Here is a 27,480-nt window from a genome sequence, read left to right on the forward strand (position 1 = left end):
CAGGGACGCTATATCTCCCTAACTGCACACTGGGTAAATGTAGTGGCGGCTGGGCCCCAGGCGGAGAGCTGTTTGGCGCACGTCCTTCCGCCGCCAAGGATCGCAGGGCAACATTCTTTGCCTCCTGTCTCCTCCTCCTCCTACTCAGCTTCCTCCTCCTCTTCTTCCACCTGCTCATCCAGTCAGCCACACACCTTCACCACCAACTTCAGCACAGCACGGGGTAAACGTCAGCAGGCCATTCTGAAACTCATATGTTTGGGGGACAGGCCCCACACCGCACAGGAGTTGTGGCGGGGTATAGAACAACAGACCGACGAGTGGTTGCTGCCGGTGAGCCTCAAGCCCGGCCTGGTGCTGTGCGATAATGGGCGAAATCTCGTTGCAGCTCTGGGACTAGCCGGTTTGACGCACATCCCTTGCCTGGTGCATGTGCTGAATTTGGTGGTGCAGAAGTTAATTCGCAACTACCCCGACATGTCAGAGCTGCTGCATAAAGTGCGGGCCGTCTGTTCGCGCTTCCGGCGTTCACACCCTGCCGCTGCTCGCCTGTCTGCGCTACAGCGTAACTTCGGCCTTCCCGCTCACCGCCTCATATGCGACGTGCCCACCAGGTGGAACTCCACCTTGCATATGCTGGACAGACTGTGCGAGCAGCAGCAGGCCATAGTGGAGTTTCAGCTGCAGCACGCACGGGTCAGTCGCACTGCGGATCAGACACACTTCACCACCAATGACTGGGCCTCCATGCGAGACCTGTGTGCCCTGTTGCACTGTTTTGAGAACTCCACCAACATGGCCAGTGGCGATGACGCCGTTATCAGCGTTACAATACCACTTCTATGTCTCCTTGAGAAAACACTTAGGGCGATGATGGAAGAGGAGGTGGCCGAGGAGGAAGAGGGGTCATTTTTAGCACTTTCAGGCCAGTCTCTTCAAAGTGACTCAGAGGGAGGTTTTTTGCAACACCAGAGGCCAGGTACAAATGTGGCCAGACAGGGCCCACTACTGGAGGACGAGGAGGACGAGGATGAGGAGGAGGTGGAGGAGGATGAGGATGAAGCATGTTCACAGCGGGGTGGCACCCAAAGCAGCTCGGGCCCATCACTGGTGCGTGGCTGGGGGGAAACACAGGACGATGACGATACGCCTCCCACAGAGGACAGCTTGTCCTTACCTCTGGGCAGCCTGGCACACATGAGCGACTACATGCTGCAGTGCCTGCACAACGACAGCAGAGTTGCCCACATTTTAACGTGTGCGGAATACTGGGTTGCCACCCTGCTGGATCCCCGGTACAAAGACAATGTGCCCACCTTACTTCATGCACTGGAGCGTGATAGAAAGATGCGCGAGTACAAGCGCACGTTGGTAGACGCGCTACTGAGAGCATTCCCATATGTCACAGGGGAACCAGTGGAAGCCCAAGGCGAAGGCAGAGGAGGAGCAAGAGGTCGCCAACGCAGCTGTGTCACGGCCAGCTCCTCTGAGGGCAGGGTTAGCATGGCAGAGATGTGGAAAAGTTTTGTCACCACGCCACAGCTAACTGCACCACCACCTGATACGGAACGTGTTAGAAGAAGGCAACATTTCACTAACATGGTGGAACAGTACCTGTGCACACCCCTCCACGTACTGACTGATAGTTCGGCCCCATTCAACTTCTGGGTCTCCAAATTGTCCACGTGGCCAGAGCTAGCCTTTTATGCCTTGGAGGTGCTGGCCTGCCCGACGGCCAGCGTTTTGTCTAAACGCGTATTCAGCACGGCAGGGGGCGTCATTACAAACGCAGCCGCCTGTCTACAGCCAATGTGGACAAGCTGACGTTCATAAAAATGAACCAGGCATGGATCCCACAGGACCTGTCCATCCCTTGTGCAGATTAGATATTAACTACCTCCCCTTAACAATATATTATTCTACTCCAGGGCACTTCCTCATTCAATACTATTTTTAATTTAATTTTACCATTATATTGCGGGGCAACCCAAAGTTGAATGAACCTCTCCTCTGTCTGGGTGCCGGGGCCTAAATGTGTGACAGTGGCCTGTTCCAGTGGTGGGTGACGTGAAGCCTGATTCTCTGCTATGACATGAAGACTTATTCTGTGCTGACATGAAGCCAGATTCTCTGTTACGCGACCTCTCTCCTCTGCCTGGGTGCCTGAGCCAAAATATGTGACAGTGGCCTGTTCCAGTGGTGAGTGACGTGAAGCCTGATTCTCTGCTATGACATGAATACAGATTCTGCGCTGACATAAGGCCAGATTCTCTGTTACGGGACCTCTCTCCTCTGCCTGGGTGCCTGGGCCTAAATGTGTGACAGTGGCCTGTTCCAGTGGTGGGTGACGTGAAGCCTGATTCTCTGCTATGACATGAATACAGATTCTGCGCTGACATAAGGCCAGATTCTCTGTTACGGGACCTCTCTCCTCTGCCTGGGTGCCTGGGCCTAAATGTGTGACAGTGGCCTGTTCCAGTGGTGGGTGAAGTGAAGCCTGATTCTCTGCTATGACATGAATACAGATTCTGCGCTGACATAAGGCCAGATTCTCTGTTACGGGACCTCTCTCCTCTGCCTGGGTGCCTGGGCCTAAATGTGTGACAGTGGCCTGTTCCAGTGGTGGGTGACGTGAAGCCTGATTCTCTGCTATGACATGAAGACAGATTCTGCGCTGACATAAGGCCAGATTCTCTGTTACGGGACCTCTCTCCTCTGCCTGGGTGCCTGGGCCTAAATGTGTGACAGTGGCCTGTTCCAGTGGTGGGTGACATGAAGCCTGATTCTCTGCTATGACATGAAGACAGATTCTGCGCTGACTTAAGGCCAGATTCTCTGTTACGGGACCTCTCTCCTCTGCCTGGGTGAACTGGGCCTAAATGTGTGACAGTGGCCTGTTCCAGTGGTGGGTGACGTGAAGCCTGATTCTCTGCTATGACATGAAGACAGATTCTGCGCTGACATAAGGCCAGATTCTCTGTTACGGGACCGCTCTCCTCTGTCTGGGTGCCGGGGCCTAAATGTGTGACAGTGGCCTGTTCCAGTGGTGGGTGACGTGAAGCCTGATTCTCTGCTATGACATGAAGACAGATTCTGCGCTGACATAAGGCCAGATTCTCTGTTACGGGACCTCTCTCCTCTGCCTGGGTGCCTGGGCCTAAATGTGTGACAGTGCCCTGTTCCAGTGGTGGGTGACGTGAAGCCTGATTCTCTGCTATGACATGAAGACAGATTCTGCGCTGACATAAGGCCAGATTCTCTGTTACGGGACCGCTCTCCTCTGTCTGGGTGCTGTGGCCTAAATGTGTGACAGTGGCCTGTTCCAGTGGTGGGTGACGTGAAGCCTGATTCTCTGCTATGACATGAAGACAGATTCTGCGCTGACATAAGGCCAGATTCTCTGTTACGGGACCTCTCTCCTCTGCCTGGGTGCCTGGGCCTAAATGTGTGACAGTGGCCTGTTCCAGTGGTGGGTGACGTGAAGCCTGATTCTCTGCTATGACATGAAGACAGATTCTGCGCTGACATAAGGCCAGATTCTCTGTTACGGGACCGCTCTCCTCTGTCTGGGTGCCGGGGCCTAAATGTGTGACAGTGGCCTGTTCCAGGGGTGGGTGACGTGAAGCCTGATTCTCTGCTATGACATGAATACAGATTCTGCGCTGACATAAGGCCATATTCTCTGTTACGGGACCTCTCTCCTCTGCCTGGGTGCCTGGGCCTAAATGTGTGACAGTGGCCTGTTCCAGTGGTGGGTGACGTGAAGCCCTTGATTCTCTGCTATGACATGAAGACAGATTCTGCGCTGACATAAGGCCAGATTCTCTGTTACGGGACCTCTCTCCTCTGCCTGGGTGCCTGGGCCTAAATGTGTGACAGTGGCCTGTTCCAGTGGTGGGTGACGTGAAGCCTGATTCTCTGCTATGACATGAAGACAGATTCTGCGCTGACATAAGGCCAGATTCTCTGTTACGGGACCGCTCTCCTCTGTCTGGGTGCCGGGGCCTAAATGTGTGACAGTGGCCTGTTCCAGTGGTGGGTGACGTGAAGCCTGATTCTCTGCTATGACATGAATACAGATTCTGCGCTGACATAAGGCCAGATTCTCTGTTACGGGACCTCTCTCCTCTGCCTGGGTGTCTGGGCCTAAATGTGTGACAGTGGCCTGTTCCAGTGGTGGGTGACGTGAAGCCTGATTCTCTGCTATGACATGAAGACAGATTCTCCGCTGACATGAGGCCAGATTCTCTGTTACGGGACCTCTCTCCTCTGCCTGGGTGCCTGGGCCTAAATGTGTGACAGTGGCCTGTTCCAGTGGTGGGTGACGTGAAGCCTGATTCTCTGCTATGACATGAAGACAGATTCTGCGCTGACATAAGGCCAGATTCTCTGTTACGGGACCGCTCTCCTCTGTCTGGGTGCCGGGGCCTAAATGTGTGACAGTGGCCTGTTCCAGTGGTGGGTGACGTGAAACCTGATTCTCTGCTATGACATGAAGACAGATTCTGTGCTGACATCAGGCCAGATTCTCTGTTACGGGACCTCTCTCCTCTGCCTGGGTGCCGGGGCCTAAATGTGTGACAGTGGCCTGTTCCAGTGGTGGGTGACGTGAAGCCTGATTCTCTGCTATGACATGAAGACTGATTCTGCGCTGACATGAAGCCAGATTCTCTGCTATGGCATGAAGAGACTGATTCTCTGCTGACATGAAGCCAGATTCTTTGCTATGGCATGAAGAGACTGATTCTCTGCTGACGTGAAGCCAGATTCTCTGCTATGGGACCTCTGTCCAATTGATATTGGTTCATTTTTATTTTTTTAATTTTTATTTTAATTGATTTCCCTATCCACATTTGTTTGCAGGGGATTTACCTACATGTTGCTGCCTTTTGCAGCCCTCTAGCTCTTTCCTGGGCTGTTTTACAGCCTTTTTAGTGCCCAAAAGTTCGGGTCCCCATTGACTTCAATGGGGTTCGGGTTCGGGACGAAGTTCGGATCGGGTTCGGCCGAACTTCTCGAACCCGAACATCCAGGTGTTCGCTCAACTCTAGTCATGATCTATTATTGTGTTCAATTAATTCACATCGAGAGTTTCAAGGATCCAGTGGGGTTCATATTGTAAATTCTCAGTAGTATATTTAATATATGAGGGGATCTGTTTAACTATTGGCTGTAATATTTGGTCGATATACTGAGATAGGTTGGACGTGAAGGACACTATGCTGGAAATGATGGGTCTTCCTGGAGGATTTGTTAAGTTTTTGTGTATTTTTGGGATTCAATAAAAAATTTGTAGTCGTTCTTGGGTTCCAATTATAAATTTTTATTCCCGTTCATGAAGGAGACCTACATCCAATCCCCTCTCAGCATATTGTTTGAGTGTATTGAGGAATTCTTTAATAGGGTCTTTTATTAAGCTTGTGTATGTGATTGTATCTGACAATTGTCACCATATTGTTGTGCGTCTAAAATGACAGTGGCTCCTCCTTTATCTGCTGGTCTTATAATGATATATATATTTTTTTAAGTAGATTATGTTTAATGGCTTGAATTTCCTGTGTGCTGAGATTATTTATTTTCCTTGATTTTTCACCTAATTTTCTTAGAACCGTTTCTACACTTTTTCTAATGTACATCTTAGTTTTTTGTTTTAAACTAGTGTCTTGGTATATTTCTTGCTTGTCATCATTTTTTAATATTGGGTTTTTTAAGAAATACTTTTTTAAACAGAGTTTGCGTATGAATTTTTCAATTCTGATAAAAGTATCGAATTTATTTAGTTGGGCCATAGGTGCAGATTTTAACCCCTTGTTAAGTAGACTAGTTTGTGCTGGTGTGGATGTGACAGAACTTAGATTGACTATAGTATTTTCCTTTTCATCAATTATGTTCTGTAGTTTCTTCTTTCTTTCTTTGCCCTGTCCTCTTCGTGTTCTCTTCTTCTTAGGTTTTGTTAATGGGGTTGATATTGATGATTTTGTGTGTAGGAGTCCCGTTTCTGGTGATCTTGATGTGTATTCCTCGTGTATTGTGTTTTCTGGGTGTGTTGGTCCTGGTGCCAATTCTTGATTGGTTTCCCTGTGTCTTAAATTGTATTTGTGACTTGGTGGTGTATGTTGGTGGTGTCTTTGGTTTGGTGGTTATTGTCGTTATGATCTGGTGCGGATTCTGTGGTGTGGGGGTGTCCTGTCTATAAAAAGAGGATTAGATAATGTCTCATATCTATTATTGAAAGGAATATTATATTGTGCCTGTTCAAAATTTCCATTGTGTTTATGGGTTTGTGTATTGTGATGTTTTTTTCTGTTGTGTTGCTTCCTGTGTTTGCTGTCTCTTTCTCTGTGGATTTTCTAATTTTTTTGCTTTTTTTTACTAATGATGTCTTGTTCTATTGTTCCTAGGTTTTTGCAAATTTTTTCTTGCCAACTAATAAATTCTTTATTTTGTGGAAGTTTATCTATGGTTTCCTTTGTATGATTTATTTTTGCTCTAATTTCTTCCAGGATTTCAGATCTCCTTTTGATAATTAGCTGAATGAGGGCTATAGACTGGGTTGTTAGTAAATCATCCCATTCTTTCCTAAATTCATCATTACAGAGGTCTTGGGCTGGAGATCTAGATAACTGGAGACCCTTTGGTATTATCCCGTATTCTAAGTATCGGTTGAGGTATTTGATTTCCCAACGCTGTCTTAGTTGTTTGATCAATAAGGTCTCCAGTTCTCTAAAGTTCTCAGTCATTGATCTGTCACTCTGTTCATCTATATTTCTATATGTTTGTTCATCAAATGAAAATGTTTCTACTCTTTGTCGCTGATTTTCTATGTAGTGTCAGATGTCCATAGCGGTAAATTTGAGGAGCTCAGCTGCATTTGTCACAGTGAAATACAAGCTTTAAATACTGCAATTATATTCTGGGTTTAAAAAAAACACCCATTTTTTGCAATACCCTACATCTGCGGCCTTTGATGCATTTCTGACAGTCAAATACAAGGGTGATATACCGCTATTATATTCTGGTATTAAAAAACACCCATTTTGGGCAAGATAATACATTTGTGGCCTTTGTTGCATTTGTCACAGTGAAATACAATCTTGAAGTACTGCAATTATATTCTGGTTTAAAAAAAAACACCAATTTTTTGCAATACCCTATATCTGGTGCCTTTGCTGCCCCTACCCACCTGTAATTGCCTGGCCCTGAATGCCAGGATTTCAAAATTACTTGGCTTTGAAATGCTGTCATTCCGTCTGGTGGAGACAGAGAGTTTTAAAAGCCTTATGGCAGTGGCTGTCCTACAGTACGTCATGACCAGCCGCCACTACATTTCCAGGCGAGCCATCCCTTCCCTGCACAACCAAGTGGCGGACAAGATCAGGTGTGCACTGTGCAACACCATCTGTGGCAAGGTCCACCTAACTACGGATACATGGACCAGTAAACACGGTCAGAGGCGTTATATCTCCATAACAGCACACTGGGTAAATGCAGTGGCGGCTGGGCCGGAGGCCTATAGCAGTTTGGCGCATGTCCTTCCACCACCGAGGATTGCAGGGCGCTTCAGTTTGCCTCCTGTTGCTTCCTCCTCCGCTTCCTCATCCTCTACCGCCTCCTCATCCGGTCAGCGTAACACCTTCACCACCAACTTCAGCACAGCCAGGGGTAAATTACTCACAGCAGGCAGTTTTAAAACTTATCTGTTTGGGGAACAAACACCACACCATGCAGGAGCTGTGGACGGGTATGGAACAGACCGATGAGTGGTTGGTGCCAGTGAGCCTCAAGCCCGGCCTGGTGGTGTGCGATAATGGGCGAAATCGTAGCAGCTCTGGGCCTAGCCGGTTTGACGCACATCCCTTGCCTGGCGCATGTGCTGAATTTGGTGGTGCAGAGGTTCCTTAAAAATTACCCTGATATGTCAGAGCTGCTGCAGAAAGTGCGGGCCGTCTGTGCTCGCTTTCGACGTTCTCACCCTGCTGCTGCTCGCCTGTCAGCGCTGTAGCGTAACTTCGAGCTTCCTGCTCACCGCCTCATATGCGACGTGCCGACAATGTGAAACTCCACCTTGCACATGCTGGCCAGACTGTGCGAGCAGCAGCAGGCGATAGTGGAGTTTCAGCTGCAGCACGCACGGGTGAGTCGCTCAGCGGAACAGCACCACTTCACCACCAATGACTGGGCCTCCATGCGAGAGCTGTGTTTCTTGTTGCGCTGTTTCAAGTACTCCACCAACATGGCTAGTGCCGATAACGCCGTTCTCATCGTTACTATCCCACTTCTATGCCTCCTTGAAAAAACACTTCTGGCGATGATGGAAGAGGATGTGGCACAGGAGGAGGAGGAAGAGGGATCATTTACAAGGGTTTCAGGCCATTCATTCACATGTGGCTCCGAGGGTGGGTTCCTGCACCCACAAACGCAAAGTACACAATTGTCCAGCCAGGGCACCGTTCTGGAGGATGATGAGGAGTAGGATGATGAGGAGGAGGAGGAGATAGTGGAGGAGGAACCATGTTCACAGCAGGGTTGCCCCCAAACCAGCTCATGGCCATCACTGGTGTGTGGCTGGGGGAATACAGAGGACACAGACGATACACCTTCCACAGAGGACAGCTTTTCGTTGCCTCTAAGCAGCCTGGCACACATGAGCGATTACATGCTGCAGTGTCTCCGCAATGACCGCCGAGTTGCCCACATTCTAACTTGTGCTGATTACTGGGTGGCCACGCTCCTAACTCCCCATTACAAGGACAACGTACCGTCCTTAATTCCTTCACTGGAGCGTGATTGCAAGATGCTCGAGTACAGGCACACGCTGGTAGACACGCTGCTGATGGTATTCCCACCTGACAGCGGGGGCACAGTAGAAGCACAAGGCGAAGGCAGAGGAGGAGGAAAAGGTCGCCAACGCAGCTGGGGCACCACTAGCACCTCAGAAGGCAGGGTTAGCATGGCCGAAATGTGGAAAAGCTTTGTCAGCACACCACAATAACCAGCACCACCAGCTGATATGGAACGTCTTAGCAGGAGGCAGCATTTCAGCAACATGGTGGAGCAGTATATGTGCACATGTCTACATGTACTGAATGACGGGTCTGCCCCCTTCAACTTCTGGGTCTCCAAATTGGGCACATGGCCTGAGCTTGCCCTTTACACCTATGAGGTGCTGGCCTGCCCTGCAGCCAGTGTATTATCTGAACATGTGTTTAGCACGGCAGGGGGCGTTATCACTGACAAGCGCAGCCGCCTGTCCACAGCCAATGTGGACAAGCTCACATTCATTAAAATGAACCAGGCATGGATCCCACAGGACTTGTCCGTACATTGTGCAGAATAGACATGTATACCGGCCTTACCCAGCCATTGTTATACTACAGCGCAATTGCTCATTGTTGTATTTTTGATATTTCCCACTCTTTTGTGGTGTACCCTAGTAAAAATAAAAAAATTTGTTGGCTACCTCGTCCTCCCGCACCGCCACTTCCACCTACACTGCTACGTCCACCGCCTCCTCAACCTCCTACTCCATATGGATCTCCACCTCATACATCAAGATTATTTTTTTAAAATTTGTACATATTTTATTTTATGTCATTTCACTAATTTGTCTGTTACATTTTCAGGTGAAATTCACAAATTTTTGGCTGTGAAATACCGCTGCTCTACCTGGTAGACAGGTAAACAAATTTCACTTATTTGTCTGTTGCATTTTCGGGTGACATTCACCAATTTTTGGCTGTGATATACCCCTGCTCTACCTAGTTGACAGGTTAATAAATTTCACTAATTTTTCTGTTACATAGTTTGGTGACATTTACAAATTTTTGGCTGTGATATACCCCTGCTCTACCTAGTAGACAGGTTCATAAATTTCACAAATTTTTTTGTTACATTCTTGGGTGACATTTTTCAATTTTTGCTGTGAATGTCTGCATAGGTGACAGGGACCGAAAAAACCCTGCTCTGTATAGGTGACAGGGACTCGTCATTACGAATATATTGCACTATATTGTAAATATTTGCGAATTATCGAAGTGCCGATATTCACACTAAAAATTTGATTTTCAAATATTTGCGCTCATTAAAGATCACTAATACAATGGGAGAAAGGAGGAGGCTGTGAGCTGCACCTACAACAGGCCATGTGACGCAAAAATGAATACAATGAAGGATGCCAGCAGCGGACCACATGCACCACAAAAACATCCTACACAAGATGAAATAATGTGTGGATGAAAATATAAGAATACATAAATCACTGAAAAAAGGTGCACCACAATAATTTGCGACTGACCGTACTGACCATACTGGCTGTAGGAAGGAGGGGTCTGGGTTCCTGGAGAACTGGGCCGACTTCACTCTCAGCTACAGGCTCTATCGTAGGAATGGGCTGCACCTCAATGGGATGTCCTCCTCACGCTGATGTTAAAAGCTGAGACTTTAGCCAATATATTCCAGTCAGGAATATATTGGAGCCCTGCGCAACCCATCAAGGTATCTCAGTGTGGTGTGGGTCCTACCGCTAAACTACCTATTGTGTGTGAACACAGTCGGATAGGTGCTAAGGACCGAATCACAGCCAAGCTCCTACATACCTCCATAGTAAGATCACTAATACAATTGGAGGGAGGAGGAGGCTGCAAGCCCCACCTATAACAGGTCATGTGACACAGGCTACCAGGTGCACCAGAATGTTACCAATGACAAGCATTAGCACATTCAATACATGTAGAGAATAATCACTGAATAAAGTGGCCTAAATGTAAGGAAATTCTCAACCCCTAAAGAAATACTCTCAACCCCTGAAGAACTACTTGTTATGTGAGGTCTATTGGTTAATATTAAGTCTAGTATGGCCGTCCCCTCTAGTCGGGTCCTGAACCAGTTGGTAAAGGTAATTGTCTTTGGTTATTGCCAAGAACCTGTTTCCTTTATGAGATGTACAGGTTTCAGTTTCCCAGTCTATACCTGGGTAGTTGAAGTCCCCCATTAGGTGGCTTATAATAAACTCCTATTAGTAATTTATTATTGTTTTTGCCTCCATGTATTTCTACCCACAGTGACTCCATATGTTCAAGTCCCTCACTTATATCTTCTCGGACTGTGGGCTTTAGACAGGACTTTACATAAAGGCAGACCCCTCCCCCTCTCCGGTTTTGGCGATCCTTTCTAAACAGACTGTAACCCTGTACATTAACTGCCCAGTCATAACTATCATGCAGCCATGTCTCAGTTATTCCCACTAAGTCATAGTCCTCCTCACACATCACTAATTCCAGTTCCCCACTTTTATTAGTAAGGCTTCTGGCATTAGTGTACATACATTTAAGAGGTTTATGTATATTTTTTACCCTGTACCTTTCCTTCTGAAATGTTCTAGTCCCTCCTTCCACTCCTCCCCCAGTTCCATTACCTTGCACTATCTTCCCCTCCTATAATGTAATTACCCTCCCCCCAGTCCCTAGTTTAAACACTCCTCCAACCTTCTAGCCATCTTCTCCCCCAACACAGCTGCCCATTTCCCATTAAGGTGCAGCCCATCCCTACGATATAGCCTGTAGCTGATAGAGAAGTCGGCCCAGTTCTCCAGGAACCCAAACCCCTCCTTCCTACACGAGTTCTTGAGCCACTTCTTAAAATCCCTAATCTCCCGCTGCCTTTCTTTTGTGGCTCGTGGTACAGGCAGTATTTTGGAAAATACTACCTTTGAGGTCCTTTCCCTAAGCTTTTGACCTAAATCTCTAAAATAATTTTTAATGACGCTCCACCTACCTCTAACTTTATCATTGGTTCCGATATGGACCATGACCACTGGATCTTCTCCAGCCCCTCCCAGGAATCTGTCAACCCGATCCGCGATGTGACGAACTCGAGCGCGAGGAAGACAACACACCGTTCAACGATCCCGGTCTTTGTGACAGATCGCCCTATCTGTACCCCTAATAATTGAGTCTCCCACTACCAGCACCTGTCTGGCCTGCCCTGCTCTCCTGGTCCCCTGCTTACTGGAACCGACATTCCCCTGACTGGCAGAGGAAGTTTCCGGCTGCAGCAGTGCTCTCTATCTCTCTATGAACTGACATCCCCCTCATCTGCCAAACTTGCAAACTTGTTGGGGTGTGTCAGATCAGGGCTAGCCTTCCTGGCACTCTTTCCTCTACCCCGCTTTCTAAACAGCTAGCTACCTCACTTTCCTCAGCCTCCTCGCTACCACCCTCCTTCACATCTACATCAAAGAGTGCTTGCTCAACACTACTGGGTTGAACTCTACCAGACACCAATAGGCCCAAGGACTGGCCCACCTACTGCTCAATGTGCGGATGCAGGCTGGTACAGCTTTTACGGAAAAGTAATTTCGGCTTGGGACTCTCCACCTTAGGTGGACACAAGCCATCAGTTCTCTGAAATATGCAGAGTCAAATACATGGAGAGGGAGGAACTGTAGTACCAGCAACTTGGCCAGGTGCACGTTCAGCTTCTGTGTCGTTGGATGAGTGCACGCATAATGTTGTCTTTTTTAAATCGACTCAGTAATCAATTGCTGTCGAAACAAGTGATGTTGAGGAGGAGCATCAGGAGCAAAAGACAACATTGAAGTACTAGATGGGAAGAAATTACAGCCTCCTTCTTCTGATGTTGATGAACCCTGACTGCTTGACAGGGGTTGCAGGTTGGTGGGAGAAGCAGTGTGCTTTGCTATCTCATGGCAATGCTGCCACCCTGCTGTCTTATGGGTATGCTGCCACCCCGCTGTCTCACAGGCATGCTGCCACCCTTGCCCCTGAGGATGATGCTTAAAGGGTTTCTACCACCTCATTTTGACCTAATTAGCTCTCAGACACTAGCGATCTGCTAGTGTCTGATCTACCTAGCAATGCTATTCTCAGATCTGTGTGTGGATTCGTTTCACTAAAAAACAAACTTTTATTAATATGCTAATGAGCCTCTAGGTGCTATGGGGGCGTCTTTTCATCACCTAGAGGCTCGGTCTACTCACATTGTATGCCGCCCCGCTCATCCGTTAAGCTCGCCCATCTCCTCTTGAATGCCATCCTCCATCTGAGCCAGCGGACAAATTCTCGCGCCTGCGCCGTGCGCGTCTGTATTCGGCGCAGGCGCAGTGAATGTCTGACCGCTGCCTGCACAGACATCTCGGTCATCGGCACAGGCGCAGTGGAGATGTCTGTGCAGGAAGCGCTCAGACATTCACTGCGCCTGCGCCGAATACAGACGCGCACGGCGCAGGCGCGAGAATTCGTCCGCTGGCTCAGATGGAGGATGGCATTCAAGAGGAGATGGGCGGGCTTAATGGATGAGCGGGGTGGCATACAATGTGAGTAGACCGAGCCTCTAGGTGCTGAAAAGACGCCCCCATAGCACCTAGAGGCTCATTAGCATATTAATAAAAGTTCGTTTTTTTAGTGAAACAGATCCACACACAGGTCTGAGAAGAGCATTGTTAGGTAGATCAGACACTAGCAGATCGCTAGTGTCTGAGAGCTAATTAGGTCAAAATGAGGTGGTAGAAACCCTTTAAGGACAGATGAGGGCATAGAGGCAGTTCCTGGGCCATGCAAACTAGTTGTGGTTTCAAACAAACCCACCAATTCCTGGCTGTGTGTATATATTGTAACTTTTGATGATGTTGAAGAGGACGACAACCATTCCAGTACAGCTGTATTGGTGGTCAAAACAGGACCACTGCCAGCATTGGCCTGTTGCTGCGACTGCTACCAATTGCTTTTTCTGCTGCTACTTGTGCCAGCTACAGCAACATTTTTGCCACTGCACATTCCATTGGAGGGCCCAGGAATGGTCTGTTGGCCATAGTGTATAACAACTGTATCGCTAACAGACTAGCTATGATAAATTTCGCTAAACTGCACACTTATGTACAGAGCAATAAATTACACCTGACCATAATATGGAAACAACATAACACTACAGCTAACAAAAAGGATTAGCTATGATAAATTTTGCTCCACTGCACACTTATGTACAGGGTAAAAATTACACCTAGCTGTAATAGGGATGCCATGTAATGCTACAGCGATCAGAATGGATTAGCTATGATACATTTTGCTCCACTGCCCACTTATGTACAGGGCAACAAATTACACCTGCCCCTAATATGGATGCAACGTAACGCTACAGCTAACAGAAGGGATTAATTATGATAAAGTTTGCTCCACTGCCCACTTATGTACAGGGCAATGAATTAGACCTGCACTTAATGCAGACACAGCGTAATGCTACAACCAGTAGAATGGATTAGCTATGAATGTTGGTGCAAGGACAGTGATGCACACGGTGATATATGACACCTGCCTTTAATACTGAGACAAACTAACTGTATCACTGCTCCACTGCCCACTTACAGTATGTACAAGGTGATGAATTAGACCTGCACTTAATATGAACACAGCGTGATGCTACAACCAATAGAACGGATTAGCTATGAATGTTGGTGCAAGGACAGTGATGCACACAGTGATATATGACACCTGCGGCAAACTAACGGTATTACTAAAATGATGGATTAAAGGGGGTTTGCCATCTCAGACAATGGAAGCATATCGCTAGGACCCACACCTATCAGACAATGGGGGCATATTCTAGCGATATGCCCCCATTGTATGTGATGGGAATGCCCCTTTAACTCTGAATGTCGGTAAGCTAGAACGTGATGCACATGGTGATATGAAACCTGCCTTTATTACTGAGCCATACTAACTGTATCACTAAAATGACGGATTAACTCTGAATATCGGTGCACTGCACAGTGATGCACACGGTGATATATGAAACATGCCTTCAATACTGAGGCACACTAACTATATCACTAAAATGACAGATTAAAGAGGACCTTTCACCATTATAAAACCTCTAAACTAACTATACAGACGCGTAGAGCGGCGCCCAGGGATCTCCCTGCACTTACTGCTATCCCCGGGCGCCGCTCCGTTCGCCCGGTATAGGCTCCGGTATCTTCATAGTTAGGCTCCACCCAGGGGAACCTGCCGGCGTCTCATTCTTCCATGCTGTAGCACTGGCCAATCGCAGCACTCAGCTCATAGCCTGAGAGAAAAAAAAAACCTCTCAGGCTAAGAGCTGAGCACTGCGATTGGCCAGTGCTACAGCATGGAAGAAAGAGACGCCGTCAGGTTCCCCTGGGTGGAGCCTAACTATGAAAATACCGGAGGCTATACCGGGCAAACGGAGCGGCGCCCAAGTATAACAGTAAGTGCAGGGGGATCCCTGGGCGCCGCTCTATGCGTCTGTATAGTTAGTTTAGAGGTTTTATTATGGTGAAAGGTCCTCTTTAACTCTGAATATCGGTGCACTGTACATTGATGCACACGGCGATATATGACACCTGCCTTCAATACTGAGGCATACTAACTATATCACAAAAATGACGGATTAACTCTGAATATCGGTGCACTGCACAGTGATGCACACGGTGATATATGAAACATGCCTTCAATACTGAGGCACACTAACTATATCACTAAAATGACAGATTAAAGAGGACCTTTCACCATTATAAAACCTCTAAACTAACTATACAGACGCGTAGAGCGGCGCCCAGGGATCTCCCTGCACTTACTGCTATCCCCGGGCGCCGCTCCGTTCGCCCGGTATAGGCTCCGGTATCTTCATAGTTAGGCTCCACCCAGGGGAACCTGCCGGCGTCTCATTCTTCCATGCTGTAGCACTGGCCAATCGCAGCACTCAGCTCATAGCCTGAGAGAAAAAAAAAACCTCTCAGGCTAAGAGCTGAGCACTGCGATTGGCCAGTGCTACAGCATGGAAGAAAGAGACGCCGTCAGGTTCCCCTGGGTGGAGCCTAACTATGAAAATACCGGAGGCTATACCGGGCAAACGGAGCGGCGCCCAAGTATAACAGTAAGTGCAGGGGGATCCCTGGGCGCCGCTCTATGCGTCTGTATAGTTAGTTTAGAGGTTTTATTATGGTGAAAGGTCCTCTTTAACTCTGAATATCGGTGCACTGTACATTGATGCACACGGCGATATATGACACCTGCCTTCAATACTGAGGCATACTAACTATATCACAAAAATGACGGATTAACTCTGAATATCGGTGCACTGCACAGTGATGCACACGGTGATATATGAAACATGCCTTCAATACTGAGGCACAGTAACTGTATCCCTAACAGAATGGATTAACTCTGAATATCGGTGCACTGTACATTGATGCACACGGCGATATATGACACCTGCCTTCAATACTGAGGCACACTAACTATATCACTAAAATGACAGATTAACTCTGAATGTCGGTGCACTGCACAGTGATGCACATGCCGATATATGACACTTGCCTGTAATACTGAAGCACACTAACTGTATCACTAAAAGTATAGATTAACTCTGAATTTCGGTGCAGGGTGCAGTGATGCACACAGTGATATATGACACCTGCCTTTAATACTGAGGCACACTAGAATGAAGTAATTCATTACAAAGCAAATTTCTTTGTAAAATTTGGTGAAGCAGCCGAATCAAATTTTTCTAAACTTCGCTGAACACTAGTTACTATAAAACTTGAGGAAATTCTGTTTCTCTGCAATGAATTTTTCATAAACTTCGGACCGAATTCCGCTTTGAATGCTTCACTTCGCTCAACACTAAGGCCTCCTGCACACAACAGTATTTTTTCACGGTCCGCAAAATGGGGTTCCGTTGGTCCGTGATCCGTGACCGTTTTTTCGTCCGTGGGTCTTCCTTGATTTTTGGAGGATCCACAGACATAAAAAATGAAAAAAAAAATCTAAGTCAAGTTTGCCATTGAAATGATAGGAAAAAACGGACACGGATCACGGACACGGATCACGGACACGGATGACAATCTTGTGTGCATCCGTGATTTTTCATGGACCCATTGACTTGAATGGGTCCGTGAACCGTTGGCCGTGAAAAAAATAGGACAGGTCATATTTTTTTCACGGCCAGGAAACACGGATCACGGATGCGGCTGCAAAACGGTGCATTTTCCGATTTTTCCACGGACCCATTGAAAGTCAATGGGTCCGCGAAAAAAAAACGGAAAACGGCACAACGGCCACGGGTGCACACAACGGTCGTGTGCAGGAGGCCTTATAGAGATGTTGGAACTGAACCAAACTTAAAATGCCATGGTATTACAAGTTCCATTCAGCAGAACCGCTCAAGGTCTAGACTTTGCAGTATTGAAATACTTCTGTGAAACTAACCTATGAACACCGCGCCAGAACTACTTTCTATAACACTGACGGCCTTCTGTGTAAACAGAGGTATAAATGGTGTCACTTGAAATTTGGGAACATACAGTACTCAGTAATTCAGAGCTTTCATTGAGTGCATATGCGGTGCACTGTTTAACAATAGAGAAAGTAGCCTCAACTCTCAAACCTTCAAACATTCTTTTGAAATGCTTCCAAAAGATTGAATCCTACAAAAGGTAAAGTGAATTCAATAGTAAAACACGCGAGTACAAAATTTTGGTTCAGTAGACAACTGAAATGTAAAAAAACAACACAAAAAACATTTGCGGATTTGAGATGTATAGTCTTTTATCTACAGTCCAAGAGTCCTTAAGGCTGCATTCACACGTCCGTGGTATGTTGCAGACACGCAAATTGCAGGTCCGCAACACACCAGCCCGCCACCCCCATAGAAATGCCTATTCTTGTCCACAAGCTGCGGACAAGAATAGGACATGCTCTATCTTTTTGCGGAGCTGCGGACCCAAAGATCGGGGCCGCGCACCGCAAATGCGGATGCGGACAGCACACTGTGTGCTGTCCGCATCCATTCCATCCCCATAGAGAATGAATGGGTCTGCACCCGTTCCGCAAAATTGCGGAACGGATGCGGACCCATTTTGCGGACGTGTGAATGGAGCCTAATGGACCTCAAACATGCAAATGGTGGAAAAAGTGACAGCATCCACTTGGGTGTAATGAAAACAAAGAAGTCTTATCTTCATTCTACCAACATATACTGCAATGTTTAGAACCACACGGTGGCCTTTTCTCAAGCACCCTGCACAAAATATGCTGGAGGATTTACTATTTTGTTTTAACTACACCCACGTGGATGAAGTCACTCCTTCTACCATTTACATAGTAACATAGTATATAAGGCCGAAAAAAGACATTTGTCCATCCAGAGGAAGGCAAAAAAAAAAAAAATGTGAGGTAGAAGCCAATATTCCCTACTTAAAGGGAACCTGTCACCGGGATTTGATGTATAGAGCTGAGGACATGGGTTGCTAGATGGCCGCTAGCACATCTGCAATACCCAGGCCCTATAGCTCTGTGTGCTTTTATTATGTAAAAAAAAACGATTTGATCCATATGCAAATTAACCTGAGATATGTCCTGTACGTGAGATGAGTCCAGCGTGAAGGAGCCCAGCACCGCCCCGCATCCTCAGAATCTCCTCCTTGCTCCCCGACATCAGAAAGCCAGAGCGCCATAATCTCGCGATGCGTGAGCTAGTGCATGCGCAGTTCCTTCCCTGAGGCGGATGCCAGCACAGGGAAGGAACTCTATGAAGACACTGCGCATGCGCTAGCTCGCACATCGCGAGATTACAGCGCTCTGGCTTTCTGACGTCGGGGAGCAAGGAGGAGATTCTGAGGATGTGGGGCAGTCCTGGGCTCCTTCACGCTGGACTCATCTCACGTACAGGACACATCTCAGGTTAATTTGCATATGGATCAAATACTTTTTTTTTTACACAATAAAAGCACACAGAGCTATGGGGACTGGGTATTGCAGATGTGCTAGCGGCCATCTAGCAACCCATGTCGTCAGCTCTATACATCAAATCCTGGTGACAGGTTCCCTTTAAGGGGAAAAAAAATTCTTCCCAACTCCATTCAGGCAATCAGATAACTCCCTGGATCAATGACCCCTAGTAGCTATAGCCTGTAATATTATTATACTCCAGAAATACAACCAGGCCCCTTTTGAACTCTTTTATTGTACTCCCCATCACCACCTCCTCAGGCAGAGAGTTCCATAGTCTCACTGCTCTTACCGTAAAGAATCCTTTTCTATGTTTGTGTACAAACCTTCTTTCCTCGAGGCTCAGAGGATGTCCCCTTGTCACAGTCACAGTCCTGGGAATAAATAGATGATGGGATAGATCTCTGTACTGACCCCTGATATATTTATACATAGTAATTAAATCTCCCCTCAGTCGTCTTTTTTTTTAAGTGAATAACCCTAATTTTGATAATCTTTCAGGGTACTGTAGTTCCCTCATTCCGTAATTACTTTAGTTGCCCTCCTCTGAACCCTCTCCAGCTCTGCTATGTTTGCCTTGTTCACAGGAGCCTAGAACTGTACAACTGTACACAGTACTTCATGTGTGGTCTGACCAGTGATTTGTAAAGTGGCAGGACCAGTGGCGTCGCTACAGGGGTGAAAGGGGGGGCAATTGCCCCCCCAGGTCATTCCTTGCCCCCCCGGGTGCCCCCCCGCTGATTCGCTAATCGCTGCTGCGCCGGCCGCTCGCACCACTGACTGACTGTGACTGACTGACAGAGAACACACAGATAGATACATACAGTCAGTCCGTCGTCTGAGAGTCACATGACAGATGGGGTGGTGCCGTGGTGGGGGCGGGGTTCGGACCCAGCGGACTCGTGCAGGGCGGGCGCAGGCTGGGAGTGTGGCAGCCGCAGAGACGAGTTGACGACACGGTCGTCAACACGCAAAGCTGCGCTGCTGCATGCCTGGCCGACCGCGCAAACGGACTTTGCAAATTGCTGCTGCCTGCCAGTGAGTGCCTTGCCTTCATGTTCTGAGTTCTCTCTGCTCCTGCTATTGCTAAAATGTTTTAAAAAAAGTATGTACCCCTATAACCCCACTACCTAGTACCTCGCCTCATGGCCTGCCCTCCCTCCTGCTTGGTTTGCGCCCAGCCCCTCCTCAACCTGTCCCTGATGATATGGTTACCCCTATAACTTAGGGTATAATTGGTACATTATACAGGGGTAATATAACTAAGGACCCCTGTATAATGTCTCCTGATAGCACTGAGTCCTCCTCAGTTATATTACCCTTGTATAATGTACCCTGATACCCCTTAGTTATAATATTACCCATAATGTCCCCTGATACCCCTCAGTTATATAACTGAGGGTAATCAGGGTACATTATACAGGGGGTAATATAACCAAGGGGTATCAGGGTACATTATACAGGGGGTAATATAACTTATATTACCACCGTATAATGCCTGATAGGCCTCCTGAGTTATATTACCCTTGTATAATTATGTACACGGATACCCCTTAGTTATATGATCTTGGCGGGGTCATATAACTAAGGGGTATCAGGGTACATTATTATACAGGGGTAATATAACTCAGGAGGCCTATCGGGCATTATACGGTGGTAATATAGCTTACATTACCCCTGTATAATGTCCCATGATGTCCCTCCTCAGTTATATTACCCTTGTATAATTATGTACCCGGATACCCCTTAGTTATATTACCCCTGTGTAATGTACCCTGATACCCCTCAGTTATATTACCCCTGTGTAATGTACCCTGATATCCCTTAGTTATATAATATAACTAGGGGGTATCAGGGTGCATTATACAGGGGTAACATAACTAAGGAGATCTATCCTATTAGGGACGTAATACAGGGGTAATATACGCTATATATACGCTATATTACCCCTTTATAATGTCTGATAGCCCTCCTCAGTTATATTACAACCAAAGTACCCTGATACCCTGATACCCCTTAATTATATTACTCCGGCGCCAGGGGCATAGCTGCAGGGGAAGCGCCTGCTTTAGTATTTTTGAGTAGTATGATTAGCTGGTGAAAATTATTAGTCCCCCCCCCCCATTTTTGACTGTGTATCTTCTGTGCCCCCCCCCCCCCTATATATTGATCCTAGAGTCGCCACTGGGCAAGACTATGTTCTCATCACGGGCATCTATACCCCTTTTGATGCAATCCATTATCTTATTGGCTTTGGCAGCAGCTGCCTGACACTGGTTTCTGCAGCTTAGTTTGCTGTTCACTAAAATTCCTAGGTCATTTTCCATGTCAGTGTTACCCAGTGTTTTACTATTAAGTATGTACGGGTGACTTGTATTATTCCTACCCATGTGCATAACCTTACATTTGTCAGTGTAAAACCTCATCTGCCACTTCTCTAATGTCCATTCAAGGGAAAGGCCACTTTCTGGCTACTGATTATAAATGTGTAATGACTAAATGGCATTTACTAATACAGTCTTTTTTTTATATTCTGCACCATTCTCTACATTTTATATGCAGAGGTCCTTAGCATAAAATGGCCGCTGATGGGAGGATCATGTGACCGGGGAAATCACTCCATCACTCCAAGTCACCTCCATTCAAACACATTGCACCTACAATAAAACTCTCAACAGTGCAAGTGCAGATGGCAGATGTGGTGTATTTTACCCCCAATCAACAGACATCTTATATACATGTCTTCTTTGTGGACAGCACAGAATATTTGCACAGCAATGAGACATGAATATGAAATATAGCAAATAGCACAGAAAATCTACAAAGACTATATTAATAAGTGTCAGATAATCATCTTACCTACACATTGGTCAAAAGTATCCAGAAAGTGGTCAACCCCTTTAAGACACTCCTTTATCAGTTATGATCTTTGTTCTGTCTTCTTTCCAGAATGAAGCCAAGAGAAGCTGTTGAAGCTAAGAGCAGGTAATGGTAGCCAAAGGATCACTAAGTCTGTATGACACTTTAAAGTAGATATATTACTTTGATAAACCAGTCGTAATGAATTTTTAGCTGCTCTGGTGACTGTGGATTCTTCTTTTAAATCTTCTTTAGTGCAACATAGCTGCTGTACTTCACGTTCTGTATTCCTCCACACACTTTTGGATATTTTGAACAATTTCTGATCATTTATCATTTTAGAAGGAAACAGGGTTCAGCACCTGAAGTAGAGTATACGGGTAGAAAGTTCATTTTTGTTGTTCAAACAGATATTGGTAACCATAGTAAACTGATTAAGTTCATAAATTAAGTTATCCCTATCCTATAATAAGTTATCCTTATCCACAGGATAGGCATTAACTATTATCTGTGGTGCTGGGACTGTTAGGTCATCTAGTAATATACTCAATTGGATAACTGTAGATATGGTCCAAGCTAAGTTAAATAAGGTAGATGTGAACAAGGCTCCGGGTACAGATAGATTACACCCAAGAGTTCTTAAAGAGCTCAGTTCAATCATTGACGTGCACCTATTTATATTTTTAAAGATTCTCTAGGGACTGATACAGTGTCAAGTGATTGGTGCATGGCAAATGTGGTGCCCATATTCAAAAAAGGATCTAGGTCCTCCACAGGTAATTATCGACCAGTTAGTTTAACTTATGTTGTGGGAAAAATGTTTGAAGGACTCTTAAGGGAATATATATATGGGAGTATGTAAATAATATTATAAGTGATAACTAGAGTTAAGCGGAAACCTAGATGTTCGAGTTCGATGGGTTCGGCCGAACTTCACTAAAAAGTTCGGGTTCGGGGACCCGAACTTGACCCCGAACCCCATTGAAGTCAATGTGGACCCGAACTTTAAAGCACTAAAATGGTTCTAAAAAAGTAATGGAAAGGGCTAGAGGGCTGCAAATGGCAGCAAAATGTGGTTAAGAGCATGGCAAGTGCTCTGCAAACAAATGTGGATAGGGAAATGACTTCAAATAACATAAAATAGGTAAAAATTAAAAATAATAATCTTGATCTAGGAGGAGGAAGTCCATATGGAGTAGGAGGTTGAGGAGGCGGTGGGTGTGGCGGTGTAGGTGTAAGCGGCGTTGGAGGAGGTAGCTAACACTGGTTTTTGTTTTTTATTTTTTTTGTTTAAATTTGGGTAGACCCCAAAACATTGGGAAATATCAATAATAAAACAAAGGGAAAGTGCGCTGGAGTACAACAATGGCTGGGTGAGGCCGGTATACATGTCTATTCTGCACAAGGTACGGACAAGTCCTGTGGGATCCATGTCTGGTTCATTTTAATGAACGTGAGCTTGTCCACATTGTCTGTGATAACGCCCCCTGCAGTGCTAAACACACGTTCAGACAATAAACTGGCTGCAGGGCAGGCCAGCACCTCCTAGTCGTAATGGGCAAGCTCAGGCCATGTGCCCAATTTGGAGACCCAGAAGTTGAAGTGGGTAGACCCATCATTCAGTACGTGTAGGCGTGTACACACATACTGCTCCACCATGTTGGTAAAATGCTGCCTCCTGCTAAGACGTTCCATATCAGCTGGTGGTGCTGGTTGCTGTGGCATGCTGACAAAGCTTTTCCACATTTCAGCTATGCTAACCCTGCCTTCTGAGGTGCTGGTGGTGCCTACCTCTTCCTCTTCCTCTGCCTTCGCCTTGTGCTTCCACTGTGCCCCAGCTGTCAAGTGGGAATGCCATCAGCAGCGCGTCTACCAGCGTGTGCTTGTACTCCCTCATCTTATGATCACGCTCCAGTGACGGAATTAAGGACGGTACGTTGTCCTTGTAAAGGGGATCCAGCAGCGTGGCCACCCAGTAATCAGCACAAATTAGAATGTGGCCAACTCGGCTGTCGTTGCGGAGACACTGCAGCATGTAATAGCTCATGTGTGCCAGGCTGCCCAGAGGCAACGACAAGCCGTCTTCTGCGGGAGGTGTATCATCTGTGTCCTTTGTATCCCCCCAGCCATGCACCAGTGATAGCCATGAGCTGGTTTGGGTGCCACCCTGCTGTGAACATCCTCCAGAACTGTGCCCTGGCTGGACAATTGTGTACCTGGCGTATGTGGGTGCAGGAACCCACCCTCGAAGCCACTTGTGAATGACTGGCCTGAAACCCTTGTAAATTATACTTCTTCCTCCTCCTCCTCCTCCTGTGCCACATCCTCTTCCATCATCGCCAGCAGCGTTTTTTCAAGGAGGCATAGAAGTGGCATAGTAACGCTGAGAACACAACTTTTTGGAGTACTCGAAACAGCGCAACAAGGAACACAGGTCTCACATGGAGGCCCATGTGACAGCCACCGCCATAAGGTTTTTAAAACTCTCCGTCTCCACCAGATGGAATGACAGCATCTCAAATGCCAGTAATTTTGAAATGCTGGCGATCAGGGCCAAGGATCGCGGGTGGTTAGGGGGGTTATTCCTCTTTCGCTCCAGTGGGAGATAGACAGCTGAACGCTTCCATGGAACATTACGGAGATGCTCGGTGACCCAGGTGGTGGCGTTGCTGGCACATCCTCTGTTTGCGTGGTGGCAGGTGCCATTGTCACTCCAGAGGGGGGTGAAGAGGCCGAGACTGCAGCAGAAGGGGAAGCAGGAGGAGCCAGAGACCTTTCTTGGTTTTTGAGGTGTCTACTCCACTGCAGCTCGTGCTTTGCACTTAGATGCCTAGTCATGCAGGTTGTGCTCAGGTTTAGAACGTTTATGCCTCGCTTCAGGCTCTTATTGCACAGCGTGCAAACCACTCGTGTCTTGTCGTCAGCACATTTTCTGAAGAACTGCCACGCCAGGGAACTCCATAAAGCTGGCTTTGGTGTTCTCGATCCCTTGGTGCGGTAGGCAGTAGCAGGCGTACTGTCTAGGGGACGGCCGATCCGTTTTTGCACCCTGCTCCCTCTTTTGCTGTGCTGGTGGCTCTGTGCGACCACCGCCTCTTCCTCTGAATTATACAGGTCACTCGCATGAACTAGATTCCATGTGGGGTCAAGGACCTCATTGTCCTCCACATCATCTTCCACCCAGTCTTCACCCCTGCCCTCCTTGTCGGTCTGCATACTGCAGAAAGCCATAGCAGTTGGCACCTGTGTTTTGTCATCATCCGAGACGTGCTGCGGTGGTTCTCCCATGTACTCATCCTGAAACATAAGTGATTGGGCATCGGTGCACTCAATCTCTTCCACTTTTGGGGCAGGGCTAGGTGTATGGCCCTGGGAAACCCTGCTGCTGCATGACTTGGGGCTCAGACTGCTTGGCTGATTTGCAAGGGGGTGAGGTGAAAGACTGATGGCAATTGGCTGCAGGTGCCAACTCTGATCTTTCAGCAGGGGACTGGGTGGGAGACAATGTGAAAGAACTGGAGGCACTGTCAGCCACCCAATCTACTATCGCCTGTACTTGTTCTGGCCTCACCATTCGTAGAGCAGCATTCAGGCCTACCAAATAAAGCTGAAGGTTCTGTCACCTACTCGCACCTGTGAAAGGTGTTTCACTTGTGCGTTTAGCTGGCACAGATCGACCACGTCCTCTCCCTGCAACAGGAGTTTCACAACACCAGCAGCACCACGACCAGGGCCACGTCCCTTATTTGACGCTCTCCTCATTCTTTGGTTCACCAACCAAACTAACAGATGTTTTATGTCAGGCAACAATGTAAACGCCAATAGTCAACAATTCATTTCACTGACAGTAAGGCTGTGCCGGTGTCATAAAGAGAAAAAATCTCTTGAGGTCACACAACAGTGTGACAGGTGAATTTAATACAATTACTTCACAGTCACAAAAAATTTGAATTTGTCAGCCAACAATGTAACAGCAGTATTAACTGGTTTTATTGGACTGTCAGAAATGCAGCGCAGGCCGCAAATGTACGATGTAGCAGAAAAAGGGTGTTTTTTTCAAACCACAATATAACAGCAGTATTTAACGGTTGTATTGGACTATTAGAAATGCAGCGCAGGCCGCAAGTGTACTATCTAGCACAAAAAGGGTGTTTTTTACAAACAAAAATATAACAGCAGTATCTAACGCTTGCATTAAACTATCAGAAATGCAGCGCAGGCCGCAAATGTACAATCTAGAACAAAAAGGGTGTTTTTTTCCTAAGAAAAATATAACAGCAGTACTTAACGGTTGTATTGGATTGTCAGAAATTAAGCGCAGGCCGCAAACTTACCATGTAGCACAAAAAGGGTGTTTTTTTCAAACCACAAGAAAACAGCAGTATTTAATGGTTATATTGGACTGTCAGAAATGCAGCACAGGCCGCAAATGTACGATGTAGCACAAAAAGGGTGTTTTAAAATAATAAATAAAATAGCAGTATTTAATGGTTGTATTGGACTGTCAGAAATGCAGCGCAGGCCGCAAATGTGCTATCTAGCGCAAAAAGGGTGTTTTTTCAAACCACAATATAACAGCAGTATTTAACGGTTGTATTGGACTATTAGAAATGCAGCGCATGCCGCAAATGTACGATGTAGCACAAAAAGTGTGTTTTTTTCTAAGAAAAATATAACAGCAGTATTTAATGGTTGTATTGGAATGTCAGAAATTCAGCGCAGGCCGCAAATGTACGATGTAGCAGAATAAGGGTGTTTTTTTCAAAGAAAAATTTAACAGCACTATTTAACGGTTGTATTGGACTGTCAGAAATGCAGCACAGGCCGCAAATGTACGATGTAGCACAAAACAGGTGTTTTTTTTAAATATAAAAATAACAGCAGTATTTAACAGTTGTATTGGACTGTCAGAAATGCAGCGCACGGCGAAAATTTACTATCTAGCCCAATAATAGTGTTTTTTTCTAAGAAAAATATAACAACAGTATTTAACTGTTGTAATGGACTGTCAGAAATGCAGCGCAGGCCACAAATGTACTATCTAGCACAAAAAGAATGTTTTTTTCTAAGAAAAATATAACTGTGGTATTTAACGGTTGTATTGGAATGTCAGAAATGCAGCGCAGGCCGCAAATGTGTGATGTTGCACAAAAAGGGTGTTTTTTTCAAACCACAATATAATAGCAGTATTTAACGGTTGTATTGGACTGTCAGAAATGCAGCGCAGGCCGCAGATGATCAATCTAGCACAAAAATTGAGTTTTCTTCGAAGAAAAATATAACAGCAGTATTTAACGGTTGTAATGGACTGTCAAAAATGCAGCGCAGGCCGCAAATGTGTGATGTTGCACAAAAAGGGTGTTTTTTTCAAACCACAATATAATAGCAGTATTTAACAGTTGTTTTGGACTTTCAGAAATACAGCGCAGGCCGCAAATGTGCAATCTATCACAAAAATTGTGTTTTCTTCAAAGAAAAATATAACAGCAGTATTTAATAGTTTTATTGGACAATGCAATGCAGGCCGCAAATGTACAATCTAGCACAAAAATTGTGTTTTCTTCAAAGAAAAAAATAACAGCAGTATTTAACAGTTGTATTGGACTGTCAGAAATGCAGCGCATGGCGAAAATTTACTATCTAGCCCAATAATGGTGTTTTTTTCTAAGAAAAATATAACAGCAGTATATAACGGTTGTAATGGACTGTCAGAAATGCAGCGCAGGCACAAATGTACTATCTAGCACAAAAAGGTTTTTTTTTCCTAAGAAAAATATATCAGTGGTGTTTAACGTTGTATTGGAATGTCAGAAATGCAGTGCAGGCCGCAAATGTGCGATCTAGCACAAAAAGGGGT

Source organism: Bufo bufo, chromosome 3 (assembly GCF_905171765.1).
Source record: "Bufo bufo chromosome 3, aBufBuf1.1, whole genome shotgun sequence".
NCBI classification, from domain to species: Eukaryota; Metazoa; Chordata; class Amphibia; order Anura; family Bufonidae; genus Bufo; species Bufo bufo.